Raw genomic sequence first — 17,500 nt, forward strand, 5'->3', positions numbered from 1 at the left:
ATCCACCACTCTCTTCCATGTTTACATATGCTTGACTTTATTCCTAAACGCTGTATTTGCTATCATCAACTCTTTTTCTAGACACATATGCACTATCAACTCTCCACTACGATTTTTTCATGTAACTTTACATTTCCTAACCACTCGGTCTACCCTAGCATTAAGATTTTCTAATACCACTATATTGACATTTCTTCCTAAACCTTCTATGTACACACACACACACACACACACACACACACACACACACACACACACACACACACACACACACACACACACACACACACACACACACACACACACACACACACACACACACACACACACACACACACACACACACACACACACACACACACACACACACACACACACACACACACATATACATATATATGTATATATATACATATATATATATATATATATATATATATATATTGATATTTTGATCAAAAGTTTGTTTTATGTGGCTTGATTCAATTACGTTCCTTTCAGTAAAGGAACATATATACAGTATATATATATATATATATATATATATATATATATATATATATGTATATATATATATATGTATATGTATATATGTATATATAATATGTATGTATATACATATATATGTATATATATATATATATATATATATGTATTTATGTATGTATGTATGTATGTATGTATATATATGCAGAAAAACACTGGTAAATAAGAAACGTAGTCCGAACGTTTTCGTCTATTTAAGACATCATGAAGGGAATACAGTAAAGAGATACAGACAGTATATATACAGAGATAAAATTATTTTGGGGAACACGGAAAGATGTGTCACACAAGCCTGAGAAAATTACCAACACCCCTCAGGTCACAGATGGACCAAATGTCCGGGCAGGAAAACATGTAACAATTTTCTTTGAAATAAAATGATCAAGCCTGTACATACCTAGGCTTAGATTGATATTTTGACCAAGAGTTTGTTTTATGTGGCTTAATTCAATTCTGTTCCTTTCAGTAAAGGAATTACAAGAGGTTATTCTAATAACATTTTTCTAGATCAAGATCATACACACACGCACGTACGCACGCACACATGAATGCACGAACGCACGCGCATCAATTGAGATAAAGTTGAATAGTGGAGTAGAAGAACCGACGTACGTTGTTGCTTTCCTGTATACTACTATTAGGTAAACACACACACACACGCACGCGCGCGCATTTACGCACACATTACAAACTTATTTGAATGAATATATATATCTATATATATGTATAAATATATTTACATATATATATATATATATATATATGTATATATGTATGTATATATATATATGTATATATGTATGTATATATATATATATATATATATATATATATATATATATCCATTTTTTCTGACCTTGACACAAACACACACGCACGCGCGCATATAAATTCATTCGAACACACTCACACACACACACACACACACACACACACACACACACACACACACACACACACACACACACACACACACACACACACACACACACACACACACACACACACACACACACACACACACACATACATACACACATACACACACACAAACATACTAATAAGCCAATAAATATTTGAAATGAAAAGGGATATTGTTGAATGGAAAAGGCAACTTAACCAATTATACAAAGAAGTGAGTAAATTGAGAAAGGTAAATGCACTATTAGTTAGGAAATTGGAAGAAATGAAAAAGGAACTGGCTAAAGCAAAAAGTTATAATAAAAGAATGAAAAATTAAGACACAAATAAAAATGAAACCTTGTTGAGGAAAGTTAATGAAAAAATATTAATAGAGGGAGGCAAAGTAGGGGAAAATATAAATAAATCAAACATGATGGAAATCAAAAACAAAATGAAGGAAGGCAAAGAAAACCAGAAAATACTATCTAAAGAAATAGTTAAAGAGCAAATAAACGAAAGTATAAAGGACACAGTAATAGAAGTAATAAAAGAAAAAAGGGATTGGGGTAAGAGACACAATAGACAAAAAATGTATTGTAATCTATGGTATAAAAGGAGGACATGGTCTAATAAGGTTTCAAAAAAAAAAAAAGGAGAAAAAATATAGTGACATAAATACTAAAAGAAATACAGGAGGAGGGCCAAGGACTCGAAAAGGCAATAAAAGAGATCTATAGAATGGGCAAATATTCTGAAGAGAAGAATAGACCTCTCAAAGTAAAACTTAACTCACAGAGAATAACAAAAGAAATATTAACAAACGTAGAAAAACTAGCAAAAAGTAAAAAATACAAAAATTTAGGGATAAAAAAGGAACTGAGTGATGAGGAAAAAGAAAAGGAAAAACATTTAAAGAGGAAGCTAAGGAAAAGAACGAGAAAAGAACAGAAAAAGAAAGGAAGGAGTTTTTTTTTTTTAAGGATCATTACCACCAAATAGTAGAGGCCAAGGAATATATATTTGTTTCTACAGAAATAGAGATTCAAAGAAGGGTGGAGGAGTGATGTTGCTAACCAAGAAAGGCCTAAATATGACAAAAATCACAGGAGAGAACAATGTAGAATTGATTATGATAACAGTTGAGGATAGATATATGAAAAATAGAAAATATGCAGTGATTTATGTCCCACCTAAATCTCATGCAAGGAATGAAAGTGAACACTCCAAAATGCTGGAAGACACAAGAAAAAACACCAAGTGAAATACTAAAGAAAGAAGGAAATCTGGTAATTATGGGTTATTTTAACTCAAAAGAAATGTGTTGGGAAGAAATGACTGTGAAGGGTGGAGAAGATCACTGGAGAAACATATTACTGGAAATGACCATTGATTACACATTGACGCAATAGGTCAAGGAAAACACCAGACATAGAAATAACGATGAACCCTCAAGATTGGATTTGATATTGACATCAGAACCCGAAATTGTGGATAAAATAGAATACAAGACACCAATTGGAAAAATTTATCACATACTAATAGAACTAGAATTAAATGAAGAGACAAATTTAGAATTTAATAAAAAACAAAGAAAAAGAAGACTAATGTACAACAAAACAGATTTTGAGAAACTTAGAAAATTCTTTCGAGAAGCAAATTGGAAAAAATGATAATAATGAAGAGACAAAGGTGGAAGAGAAATGGAGAATTTGAAAGGAAATCTATAATGATAGAGTGGATAAATATGTACCTAGACAAAACAAGGAAAGGGTATATATAAAATCCTGGTATAATAAAAAGTGCAGTGAGGCAAGATACAAAATAGATAAAGCCTGGAAAAGGTGGAAAAATGAAAAAATATATATATAAATGGAAAATATACACCAAACTAAGAAATCAATATGTAAAAATACGTAGAGAAGAAAAGAGAAATTACGAAAAGGACATAATAGATAAATGTAAAAACCAACCCAAATTATTTTATAGATACGTAAACGGCAAGCTGAAAAATAAACTGGAATTTTTTTAATTACGTCAAGGTAACAGAGAATACACAGAAGATATAGAAATGGTAGATATTATGAACAAACATATCAAATCTGTATTCACCAAAGAGGAAAAAATCTACAAAAATGTGATCAAAGAATCGAAGTAAGATTTCCTCCATTGAAGAAATTAAACATTACACAGAATGAAATAAAGAATCAAATGTTAAAGCTTGATGTTAACAAGTCACATAGCCCGGACGGAGTTGCAAACTGGATACTAAAGGAATGTATAGACGAACTAGCAGGAAAAATATGCAAAATAATTGAATGCTCACTCAAAGAAGGAAAACTACCAGGAGACTGGAAAAATGACAGTATAGTGCCGATATATAAAGGGGGAAATAGGGAAGACCCATCAAATTATAGACCGGTGTCCCTAACGAGTACAATAGTTAAAATTTGTGAGAGAATCATCAAAGATAGATAGACAAAACATCCGGAGGAGAATAATATACTAATTTGAATTCAGACAAGGAAGATCATGTACCTCTTATTCAATTTGTTTCTATTCAAGATTGATAGATATATTGCAAGAAAGGGATGGCTGGGCAGACTGTGCCTTCCTGGACTTACAAAAGGCATTTGATAAGGTACCACACAGAAATTACTATACAAACGGAAAACAATAGGAGGCATACATGGAAAACTATTGAATTGGATGGAGGACTTCCTACATGGAAGAAAAATGAGAGTGGTGCTCAGATACAAATATTCAAAATGGAAAGAAATGAGTAGTGGCGTCCCACAGGGGTCAGTGCTAGCCCCGATAATGTTTGCTGTATATGTAAATGACATGAAAGAAGCCATTGAAAGTTACATGAACTGTTTTGCGGATGACGCAAAATTATTAAAGAGAATAAACTCCGAAATAGACTGTGACTCATTGCAGAGTGATCTGAACAACATCTCAGAGTGGAGCAAGAGATGGGAGGTAGAATTCAACATCAAGAAGTGCCCTATAATTGAATCTGGAAAAAGCAAGAGGAGAATATCAAGACAGTATAAAATTGATGTAAAAGAAGTAAAAAAAGTAAATTCTGAAAGGGACCTAAGAGTAATCATCACCAAAGTTATGTCGCCAGATAAACATATAGATAATATAGTCGGAGAAACATACAATTTGTTGAGATTAATAAAGGTGGCCTTTAAATGCCTGGATAAGGAAATTATCAAGAAAATATTACAAACACTGATAAGGCCAAAACTGGAATATGCAACGCTGATACGGTCATCCAGTACAAAAAAGAATATAAGAAAATTAGAAAGAATGCAAAGAGCAACGACAAAGATGGTTCCAACACTTTCAAACCTGACATATTAACAAAGACTGGCCGAACTGGAATTACCAACCCTGGAACAAAGAAGAGAACAAAAGGACCTACTTACCATCTACAAAATTATGAAAAGAAAAGAATGCTTTCATAGAGAGGACTTATTAAAGTGGGGCAGAGGAAAAACAAGAGGCCATGCAGTGAAACTCCAAAAGGATAACTACAGGAGAGACCTAAAAAACACAGTTTCCCATACAGAGTGATACATATATGGAACAAGTTGGATGAAGAAATAGTGTGTGCAAACACAATAATACATGAATTTAAGAACAAACTTGCGAGATACAAAAACGGGTCACCACGAGCATAACTCCCCTTCCCGTATAATACAACTAGGTAAACACACACACACACACACACACACACACACACACACACACACACACACACACACACACACACACACACACACACACGCTCACACGCATACACACCTACACGCCTCATGGAGCAGTGGTAGTGATGACGGCCCCCACTACGGGGGTCCAGGTTCGAATCCCGACCAGGGCTGAAATAATTTAAGTATCACTGCGCTGCGAGTCGTTACTCCTACTCTTGTGGGCGGAGACTTGTGTGTGTGTGCATGTAAGATCACAGCATTACCCATACATCGGTCATGTATGAGTTCAGAGTTCTTTTCCGGGAGGGAAATAGCTGACGATCACGAGTCCAATATGATATGTGATCCAAGACCATGGTGAATATCACATAAGCGCGCGCGCACACACACACACATACATTCCTCTCTTTTGCAATGCCCCTTTTACCACATCCATTCATTTCATCCTAGGTCGCCCCCTCATATTTACTCCTTCCACCTCTGCCTTCCACACCTCTTTTACTAATCTTTCTTCACTAATTCTTTCCATGTGTTCAAACTGTTCTAATACTCTTTCATCATCCCTATCTCCCATTTCCCTTTCCACCCCTGTTTTTATCCTAACCTCCTCATTTCTCACTTTATCTAGCCTAGTAATCTCTATCATACTTCTCGGACATTTCATCTCAAACATATTCAAACTCCTTCTCTCTTCCTCTCTTATGTTCCATGTTTCTGCCCCGTACAATGCTGTTGGCACAATCACTCCTTCATATAACCTCCTCTTAGCATCCATTCCCAGATGTCTATTTCTCATTACACATTTTAATCTACCAAGGTATTTACTCGCTTCTCTCAATCTACATTCTACCTCCACCCCCACTCCTCCCTTTCCTGCCACATTCGCACCCAAGTATCTAAAACTATCCACTTCCTCTTGTCTCTCTCCCTTAATGCTCACTTTCCAGCCTGCTGTCACTCTCTCCTCTTATACATCTCATCACCTTACTTTTGCCCACATTTATCTTCAGCTTCTTTCTTTCACACACTTTCTCAAACTCTGTCACTAACTTCCTCAATCCCTCCTCTGATCCTGCTACAAGCGCAGTGTCGTCAGCAAACAACAAATGGCTTATTTCCCACCTTTCTCCATTTTCTTTAACCATCCCCAATCCCTGATCAACTACACTTGCACCACCCCATCCATGTAAAGATTGAACAGCCAGGGCGACATAACACATCACTGACGAAGTCCCACCTTTACCTCAAACCGTTCACTCCCTCCATTTCTAATCCTAGCACAAGCTCTACTACTCTCGTAAAAACTCTTGACTGCTCTTAACAGCTTTCCTCCTATCCCATATATCTTCAGTACCTCCCATGGTGCCTTCCTGTCTACCCTATCATAAGCCTTTTCCAAATCCTTAAAAGACCAAAAAATACCCTTACCTTTTCCAATAGCTTTCTCACATATCTGTCTTACCACAAAAATATGATCTACACAACCCCTACCTGTCCTAAAACCACACTGTTCCTCACCAATTATTTCCTCTGTTCCTCTCCTAATCCTTTCAATCAAGACCCTCCTATAAGCCTTTCCAGCTACACTCAACAAGCTGATCCCTCTGAAACTATTACACTCACACTTGTCCCCCTTTCCCTTGTAAAGCGGAACAATGCAGGCACTCTTCCAGTCCTCCGGCACTCTACCCTCTCTCCAACAAACATTAAATAACCTCACCAGCCAGTCCACCATAACTGTACCTCCTTTCTTGAGACATTTTACATGGCATCCATTCAACCCAGGTGTCTTACCTGCTCTCGTCATCTTAACAGCTGCTTTCACTTCATCTTTCCTTAATACTACTCCATTTTCCTCACTCATCACTCATTTTCTTAGCGCTTCCCACTGCAACTACCTTTCCCTCCCTATCCTCCTTCACATTTAGCAACTCCCTAAAATACTCTACCCACCTTCCTCTCACTGCCTTCTCTTCCATTATCATCTCTCCATCTGCACCTTTTACCTTTTCTTCTCCACTTGATTCGCCTCCTCTTCCTCTTTTAATTTCCTTCCAAAACATCTTTTTATTGCTTTCAAATTTTTCTGTCATACTCTTACCTCATTTCACATCTGCTTTCTTCTTTGGTTCCTTTATCTTATGTTTAACTTCCCTTCTCTTTACTTTGTACCTCTCATACGATTCCCTCCTCCTAATTTGTAGCCAATTTATGAAAGCCTACTTCTTCTTTTCCACAGGACGGGAGAGGACAGAAGATAGGGGTGAATGGAGAAAGGTTGTGTATGGATGATGTTGTGATGCATGAGGGGGAGTGGGTGGGTGATGGGGGTGAGTAAGTATGTATGAGAAATAATTTGACGCATTCAAGGTTCAGTGTACGTTCTTGTATGTGTTGGTCACCTAAGCCGCTTTGTGGTATTGGCTCCTTTGCGGAATAAGTCTGCCCCAGTTGTTGCCCATGCTCTATTTTCCAATATTTTCTGCCCCTACACTGCTCTTTCAATGTTGCTTATCGACAATAGGACTGATTTTAAGAATGAGGTCTTAGCCAACATTTGCAAACAATACAATATCGCCCAGACTTTTGTAACTGCTTATCATCCCTCCTCTAATGGTCTGGTGGAGCGAACAATTAGGAAAATATTTGACATCCTAAAGCACGTTGTTAGTGATCTGCAGGAAACTTGGGAAGACTGGCTGCCTTATGTCAGTGCCTGCATTAATAGCACTATCAATGTAGCTATGGGAAAGGTAGCTCAATATGTCATTTATGGCTCTGAGAAAAGGCTTCCGTATAATCTTTTGGATATCCCTACTCGTCCTCTCTACAATTCTGAAGATTATAGTCAACTTCAGTGTCCTGCAGTACATACGATTTATGATTCTGTCAAAATAAAACTTCAGGACTCTAGATCAAACATAATAAATAAACAACATAATAAAGCTACATCTGTTTCCATCCAAGTGGGTTATCGTGTGTTTAAACAAATGCCTGAGCACCAGTCTAAGCTAAACACCAAATTTACTGGTCCTTTTCTGGTGACGCAGAGGCTTTATCCCAATTAGTTCATGGTTTTTTACCCATCTCAGGGACTTAATGATGTTCTGCATTTTGACAGGGTTAAGAAGACACAAGAGCCCAACCTGCATTTACCCATGGTTCCCACTGTGTCACCACCTATTCATCCATCACTCGTATCATCTACGTTCAAAAGGTACATTGCCTTGATGGTCGAGTAAAACTATTGTGTACATATGTGTTGCTGTGAATTTTTTGTCATTATAACTGCTATCTATCAAGAATATAAATTATGCAAATAACTACGTGCAGCCTCGGTTTTCTTTGGCATAACCGAGGGGAATGTGACCTATGTTTTGTAACAGCTATTTTGTACTTGTCAGCCAAATGTATGATTATTGTATACTATTCTAAACTGTACTATGTCTTATGGTATATTTCATATGTATATTTGTATCATGTCCCGGACGCCCGTCAATTTATGTCATATTATTTTATCTACTGGCGCCAGTATGTGGTTATGTCTATTGTATATGCATATAATTTGCCTACTGTTGTATTTTACGTGTCATTGTGTTTGACTGCCCCCTGCTACGAATGTTGTTTCCTCGGTGAAAGCACCGAGACATGGTGACCGAGCTATGTAGTAGTCGGAAGTATTGTGATTACAATATTATATAATGTATTGTGTTTATAACACTATGTAAATATGTATAGGTATGTACCTCTCTATAAAGCCATCTGGTGGGTTTGGGCTAAATGTATTTCCCGCACGATTGAGCTTTCCCGCGCTGTGTAAGGCAGTATTGTTCTTGCTTTGATTAAAGGCATACGCTCTGTATCGTGTCATAATTCTTTATATATAATAATTGTGTCAAAATGTTATAACTATAATTAACACCATTACATCATCCCTGTATCCCTCTTGCTGCCCTGGGTCAGAAGCAATGTAGCAAGACACAGTACATCCACAGCAAGGCTGCTTCACTTATTCGCTGACCCCCACTCTCCGTCCCCACATGCAGAATAAAAGAGAAGACGGAGGCAAATCCCTTCGGGCTGCGTCAAGATATTCACATATAAGTACCCCCATGCCCCTTATCCCCCACCCCTCTCCTCCTTGTATAACAGTATCACCTGTACACAGCCAATATCCACTCATTCGCATCTCCTGTCTTCTCTCTTCTTTGCTCAACAAACATTCCCCTCTTGCTCAGCGCCTCCTTCATCCCATCCATCCATCTCATCCTTGGTTGTCCCCTCATGTTCACTCCCTCCACCTCTGCCCTCCACACCTCTTTTACTAATCTTTCTTCACTCATTCTTTTCATATGTCCAAACCATCCCAATACTCTTTCATCAACCCTATCTCCCATCTCCTTTTCCACCCCTGCTCTTTTCCTCCCCTCCTCGTTTCTCAATCTATCTAAACTAATAACCCCTACCATATTTCTCAGGCATTTCATCTCAAACACATTCAAACTTTTCCTCTCTGACTCTCTTGAATTCCAAGTCTCTGTCCCATAAAATGCCATCGGCAAAATCACTTCTTCTTACAAGCTTCTCTTTGTATCTATTCCCAAGTGACTGTTTCTCACGACACTTTTTAATCCTCCAAGGCATTTACTTGCTTCTTTCAATCTATAATTTACCTTCACCTCCATTCTCTCTTTCCTGCCACATGCGGCCCTAAGTACCTAAAGCTACCCACTTCCTCCAGCCTCTCCCCTTGTACATTCCATCACCTTGCATTTACCCATAGTTTCCTTAAATTTTCTCCTATCGTATACCTTCTTAAACCCCGTCACTAACTCTTTTAATCCCCTCTTCCCTGCCACAATCGCAGTGTTGTCAATAAACAGCAACTGCCTCACATCCAACTTTTCTCCATTTTCTTCAACCATCTCCAGTCGCCTGCCCATTACCCTCGCCTTTACCTTCCGCATCACCCCATCCATGGATACATTGAACAGCCATAGCGACATGACACATCCCTGACGTACTCCAAACTACTTCCTTCCTCCATTTCTCATTCTAACACAGACTCTACTACTTTTATAAGAGGCCGGTAGATTGAGGTAGAAAAGTAGGTAGATAGAAGGGTAGGTGGAATGGAATTCATTTTTATTACTTGGATGTTTTGAAACATGGTCCGAGAGGAAGTTGCAGAGTTGCATATTCTCGCTTACCGTCTAATGTTTGTAAACATAAGGTAGGGTATCGATAGGGGTGCTGATGTGACGAAATGTAAACACTAAGCCACGTTCCACTTGTGACAGAAGTGCTTGTGTAAACAGTATTGCTTGAGACAGTATAACAGCCTTTCTGATTGGAGAGAAGGGTGGAGGAGGAGAGAAATTATTGGAGCACGGAGGTAAAGTCACGCCCTTAAAGGGTGGCACTTATTTGTAACGTACAAAGTTATTGGATGAATTAAATAGTGACGTCGAAGCAGACTTGGCCTGGTGGGTGTACAAGGACCCCAGGTGGGAGTCGCTTGGTGTATCTTGAATAACCAAGTGCAATTTTATTTGGAAGAAAAGAGAAAGAAAAATACGTTTACTTAACCTTCGAACTAATTAGTGGAACTTGACTAAAGCCTGAGTTAAGGAAGAGGCATGGGCCTACAGATGATTAACGTAAGTGACTGAGGAATTACTGAAAGTGTTAGTGGCAGTGGAACTAACACTTTCGTAAAAAATATTGACTGTCTTTAACAGCTTTCTCCAAGTCCCATATATCAGCAAAACCTCCGAACAGCGCTTTCCTGTCTACCCTGTCATAAGTTTTTTTCCAAATCCATAAAAAATTCCTTAACTTTGGCTAAAGTTTTCTTACCACAAAAGTCTGATCCATGCAACCCTTACCTTTCCTTAACCCACACTGTTCCTTATCAATCAATCCTTCTTTTCCTCTCCTAATGCTCTCAATACAAACACTCCCATAAGCCTTTCCAACTACATTCAACAAATTGATTCATCTGAAACTATTACGCTCACATCTGTCCCCTTTTTCCTCTTTAATTAAAGCATACAGGCACTCCTACAGTCCTCCGGCACTCTACCCTCCCTTAGACACACATTAAATAACCTCACTAGCCAGTTCACTATTACTGAACCTCCCTTCTTTAGACACTACGCGTGACGCCTATCTAACATAGGTGCCTTACGTGTTCTCATAATTTTCAGAGTTAGTGGCACCTAATCTTTTCTTGTTTCTCCTCCATTTTCCTCTCCCATCACCATAATTTTCTTACTGCCTCCCACTTCTACCACCAATCCCTCCCTATCCTCCTCCACATTCAACAGCTCTCTAAAATACTCAGCCCATCTTCCCCTTACTGCCTCCTCTTCCGTTATCATCTCTCCATCTGCGCCTTTTATCGTTTCTTTTCTACCTGACTCACCTCCCCTTCCTCTCTTAATTTCCTTCCAAAACATCTTTTTATTGCTTTCAAAAAAAAAAATTACACTCCTCCCACCATTTACTTCTGCTCTCCTTTCTGCCTCCTTTATCTTTTGTTTTGCTTCTCTTATTTTTTTCTTTATACTTTTTTGGTAGGTATTTTTCTGCAAGGTAAAGTAATTAACAGATATTACATTTTCTATACTAAATGATTTTGTATTATAGATATATGTGCAAGCAATATGTGTCTTTGTTCAAATTTTGTTAGTTCAGCCTTCATTTTATCTAGATATGGAATGTTCTATTAGAAATTGTGAACAGTATTGAAGAATGTAATCAGGTGTATTTTAATTTTGCAGGCTTGGTCCACAAAGTTGTTCAAAGATGTCCAGTTTCTTTAGTTATATAATTTTGTTTTACCAACTAGACACCCCTAAGCTTTCCAAAAATAGGGAGACTGCACGTTAGATCCCCACGACCTACATGAAGCACATGAACGCTCTATCTAGAGGCTCAACAATACGTCCGCGTAATTGTGATCAGTACCATCGATTTCCAAGATATCAAATAATGGTTCCTTTCAACCACAATTATGGATCACCACGAGCTAACGGGTGGACTTCCCCGGGTCACAAGTGGAGCGTAACGGAGTAAGTGGAGTGCACAGTTGGACGCTTCCATCGGCGTCAATGAAAGGCGCCGTAATGCTGGGCCGCCCAGAGAATCGCGCGGTAATTGTGCGATAAATTCTATTGGTAGTGTGGGGTGCGATGCTGAGTTGCGGTGGCCATTGTGGTGTGGCGTGGTGTGGTGTGGTGCGGTGTGGTGTGATGTGCTGCAGTTTGGTTTGGTAGTTTGGGGTGTGATGCTGAGTTGCGGTGGCCATTGTGGTGTGGCGTGGTGTGGTGTGGTATGGTGTGGTGCGGTGTGGTGTGATGTGCTGCAGTTTGGTTTGGTGTGGTGTGCTGTACTGTGGTGTGGTGTTCAAGTGTGAAGGGTTACAATAGCGTTTTAGGTGTGTGTGGTGTGGTGTAGTGTGTGTGATGCAGTGCTTTAAATCTGCAAAATCAACTTTTCTGGGTATAAACAAAAGGGTGAAGGGAGCCTGGGTATAGTAGGTATGGGAGATTCGTATCAGAACAAGCCCAGGTACAACTTTGGATTAGCTCTTTTGTAATGTTATTTATTTTCATGAGATGTTATTTTAAACAAATCTATTATCTCAAAAGTGGTATTTATGGGACTTTTTGACGAAGATAATCGTCGTCTGCTAAATTGATGACGCTGTATGCTGTGTTTTAGAACCCAGCATACAGCGCCATCTCCTGGTATAAGTTCCGATGACGTCATTGAGCTGTGTTCCAACCCAAGCAATCTGTAGTAGAATAGACGATATTGAGCGATATTAAGAATTTCTCATCGTCTTTTAAGAGTAGTCTTGACTCCCTAAATATCTTTGACAACAGCAAAGATGTGTGGATAGACGCCGTAATTATGGACTATCAATTTGAATTTGGATATATCTATGAAGAAAACTACAAAGTAATGTCGTAACACATTCGTAAAATTCAACAAGAACCCACTGTGTTGGCTAAGAAGAAATGAAATAGATGATATCCATATATTTTGATCACGGACTGTGATCTTCTTCAGTGGAATAATATCTGAAGAGGATCACAGTCCGTGATCGAAATATATGGATATAATCTATTTCATTTCTTCTTATCCAACACAGTGGGTTCTTGTTGACTCTATGAAGAAGTTTTCATATTTGTGCACCATTGGTGCTTACCTGTGTACATGTGGGTTCTGCAACGCTGCCTTTGGGTACTCAAGAAAGTAAGGGTAGTAGACATGATGCATTCAATATATATGAAGTGTGTTCCTACAAAATCCTGCAGCACGTCTGCACTACGCCTCCTAGATGCCACAAGCTTTGTAAACAATGAGCTCTACAACTTAATACAGATATTTTTTTCATCTCGACCCAAGTGTGCCAGAAAAAAAAACAATATATATATATATATATGGTGATCTCTTATAACTAGATTAAACTCGTTCTTTACATGACAAGTTAGACACATAATTTTAGATTGTTTACACATTATCTAAAAAGAAACTTCACTACAAGTATCGCTAAGAATATAGCGATCCGTTCCAGCCAATGGCAATTTTTTTTTTCCTATACTACACGCTATTATTCAGCCAGCTACTAAACTATGGTAATAGCGAACATATCATAAAACTGAAACTAAGTACCAGTATAGGTCTAATAAAATAAAATAAAAACTGCTGCTTTGTATATCATTTAGTCAGTATTGTTTCTCTGAATTCAGAAAAAATATGTAATCAAACAAATAAGAAAGTTAAACTGCTTGTGTCTACCATACGAAAACGTGGTTTTACGTAACTTGTCTTACATAGTTATTAGTGACGTCGGAAGCCCTGACAACACCCTGTCTTCCTAATTAACGTATCTCCTGTCTTGTTTTGTTTTACGATTAATTTCCCTTTTTTATATTTATTCTTTCTCTGTAATTTCTTTGTTATTCAGTTATATCTTCTTCTGTTTTCATTTTTCTAATCTGATAAATTGTATTTAAATTTTCAAAAACAATATCTATTATCATCTGTTTTGCATATGCTTTGAAAATGCCATTTAATATTATTGTAAGAGAATCTAGCCCAATCCTTTAGATCTTTGTCTATATTCTGTACGTGAATAATGTAACAGTTGCTGGGAGGTTATCGCAAACTTTCTTCTCCAGTCTTTCCCTCTGAATTCTATGTTATTAATATATTCTCATTCTCCGCCTCTTTTCTCATATTCTTTTAATCTCAATCATATATTTTCCTCAATAGCTCTTTCTAAATTTTCATACATACATACATACATACATACATACATACATACATACATACATACATACATACATACATACATACATACATACATACATACATACATACATACATACATACATACATACATATACCAAAGGCTTTTTTCCCCTGCACGGGGAGGGGGGGGTAGCCAAAAAGAAAAAGGCATAGAAACCACTCCCACTCATTTCATTTCCTATATATTCCACTCCTCCTCGCTCCCTCTTATCATGGCACCTCCTGGATGTCGGGTCATCCCTGCATCCTGTCCACTGCCCTGGGTCAGAAGCAGTGATGCAAGACGCAGCACATCCACAGCAAGGCCGCTTCATAAATTCGGCGACCCCCCCTCTCCGTCCCCTTATGCAGAAAAGGAGAAGACGGGGAGAAATCCCCTCGGGCTGCGTCAATTTTTTTTCTCATACATACTTCCTCACCCCCCACACCACACCCACTCCCCCTCATGCATGACAGCATCATCTATACACAACCCCTCTCCATTCACCACTATCTTCTGTCCTCTCCCGTCCTTCCTCCCCAGACATTCCTCTCTTTTGTAATTCCCCTTTCACCACATCCATCCATCTCATCCTAGGACGCCCCCTCATATTCACTCCTTCCACCTCTGCCTTCCACACTTCTTTTACTAATCTTTCTTCACTCATTCTTTCCATGTGTCCAAACCATCCTAATACTCTTTCATCAACCCTATCTCCCAGCTCCCTTTCCACCCCTGTTCTCCTCCTCACCTCCTCATTTCTCACACTATCCAGCCTAGTAACCCCTGTCATACTTCTCAGACATTTAATCTCAAACACATTCAAACTCCTTCTCTCTTCCTCTCTCATGTTCCATGCTTCTGCCCCGTACAATGCTGTTGGCACAATCACTCCTTCATATAACCTCCTCTTAGCATCCATTCCCAGATGTCTATTTCTCATTACACTTTTCAATCCACCAAGATATTTACTCGCTTCTCTCAATCTACATTCTACCTCCACCCCCACTCCTCCCTTTCCTGCCACATTCGCACCCAAGTATCTAAAACTATCCACTTCCTCCAGTCTTTCACCCTTAATGCTCACTTCCAGCCTGCTGTCACTCTCTCCCTTTATACATCTCATCACCTTACTTTTGCCCACATTTATCTTCAGCTTCTTTCTTTCACACACTTTCTCAAACTCTGTCACTAACTTCCTCAATCCCTCCTCTGATCCTGCTACAAGCGCAGTGTCGTCCGCAAACAACAACTGGCTCACCTCCCACTTTTCTCCATTTTCTTTAATCATCTCCAATCCCTGACCAACTACCCTTGCATTCACCTCTCGCACCACCCCATCCATGTAAAGATTGAATAGCCAGGGCGACATAACATATCCCTGACGAAGTCCTACATTTACCTCAAACCATTCACTCTCTCCATTTCTAATCCTAACAGAAGCTCTACTACTCTCGTAAAAACTCTTGACTGCTCTTAACAGCTTTTCTCTTATCCCATATATCTGCAGTGCCTCCCACAGTGCCTTCCTGTCTACCCTGTCATAAGCCTTTTCCAAATCCATAAAAGCCCAAAAAACATCCTTACTTTTTCCTATAGCTTTCTCACATATCTGTCTTACCACAAAAATCTGATCTACACAACCCCTACCTGTCCTAAACCCACACTATTCCTTACCAATTAGTCCCTCTGTTCCTCTCCTAATCCTCTCAATCAAGACCCTCCTATAAGCCTTCCCAACTACACTCAACAAGCTGATCCCTCTAAAACTACTACACTTACACTTGTCCCCCTTTTCCTTGTAAAGCGGAACTATACAGGAACTCCTCCAGTCCTCCGGCACTCTACCCTCTCTTAAACAAACATTAAATAACCTCACCAGCCAGTCCACCATAACTGTACCTCCTTTCTTCAGACATTCTGCATGGCATCCATCCAGACCAGGTGCCTTACCTGCTCTCATCATCTTAACAGCTGGTTTCACTTCATCCTTCACTATTTCTCCTCCATTTTCCTCACTCATCACTCTCATTTTCTTAGCGCTTCCCACTGCAACTACCTTTTCCTCCCTATCCTCCTCCACATTTAGCAACTCTCTAAAATATTTTGCCCACCTTCCTCTCACTGCCTTCTCTTCCATTATCATCTGTCCATCTGCACCCTTTACCCTTTCTTCTCTACTTGATTCCCCTTCTTTTTCTCTTTTAATTTCCTTCCAAAACATCTTTTTATTGCTTTCAAATTTTTCTGTCATACTCTTACCCCATTTCACATTTGCTCTCTTCTTTGCTTCTTTTACCTTATGCTTAGCTTCCCTTCTCTTTACTTTGTACCTCTCATACGATTCCCTCGTCCTAATCCGCAGCCAATCTATGAATGCCTGCTTCTTCTCTTCTAAATTTTCATGCTTCCTAAATTTGATATCAAATAGCCTGTGGCACTCGACACGATCACCATTCATCAAACACAATAACAATGCACGAATTATGAATATAAATGATTACGTCACTGCGGAGTAGATTGCGCTAAGGGTAGGTTTAGGGAGAATGGCTGAAGCAGGCAACGTTTTGGCTATAATATCAGTGATTTCAAATTGAATATATATATATATATATATATATATATATATATATATGTATATATATATATATATATATATATATATATATATATATATATATATATATAGGTTGTAGTAATTTAAAATTATGACTTTGCCCACAGTGTGTATATATATATATATATATATATATATATATATATATGTATAATATATAAGTTGTAGTAATTTAAAATTATGACTTTGGCCACAGTGTAGTGCTTCTGGCGTATGTTTCTTAATTGAAAATAAAATAGAGCACTACAAAATAAGGATTAGTACCTAAAAACATAAGATTCTCTTGGAGAGCAGAGAAAGAACAATAGTTTAGGTGAGATGCGCAATGCTTAGAATATTTCAGTGGAACTAGTGTTTTAGTAGATTAGTAAGAAATTCAGAAGCATTAAGAATAAAAAAAATAACTTG

This window comes from Oratosquilla oratoria, chromosome 22 (assembly GCF_046742065.1).
Source record: "Oratosquilla oratoria isolate Oo_2021 chromosome 22, ASM4674206v1, whole genome shotgun sequence".
Classification (NCBI taxonomy): Eukaryota; Metazoa; Arthropoda; class Malacostraca; order Stomatopoda; family Squillidae; genus Oratosquilla; species Oratosquilla oratoria.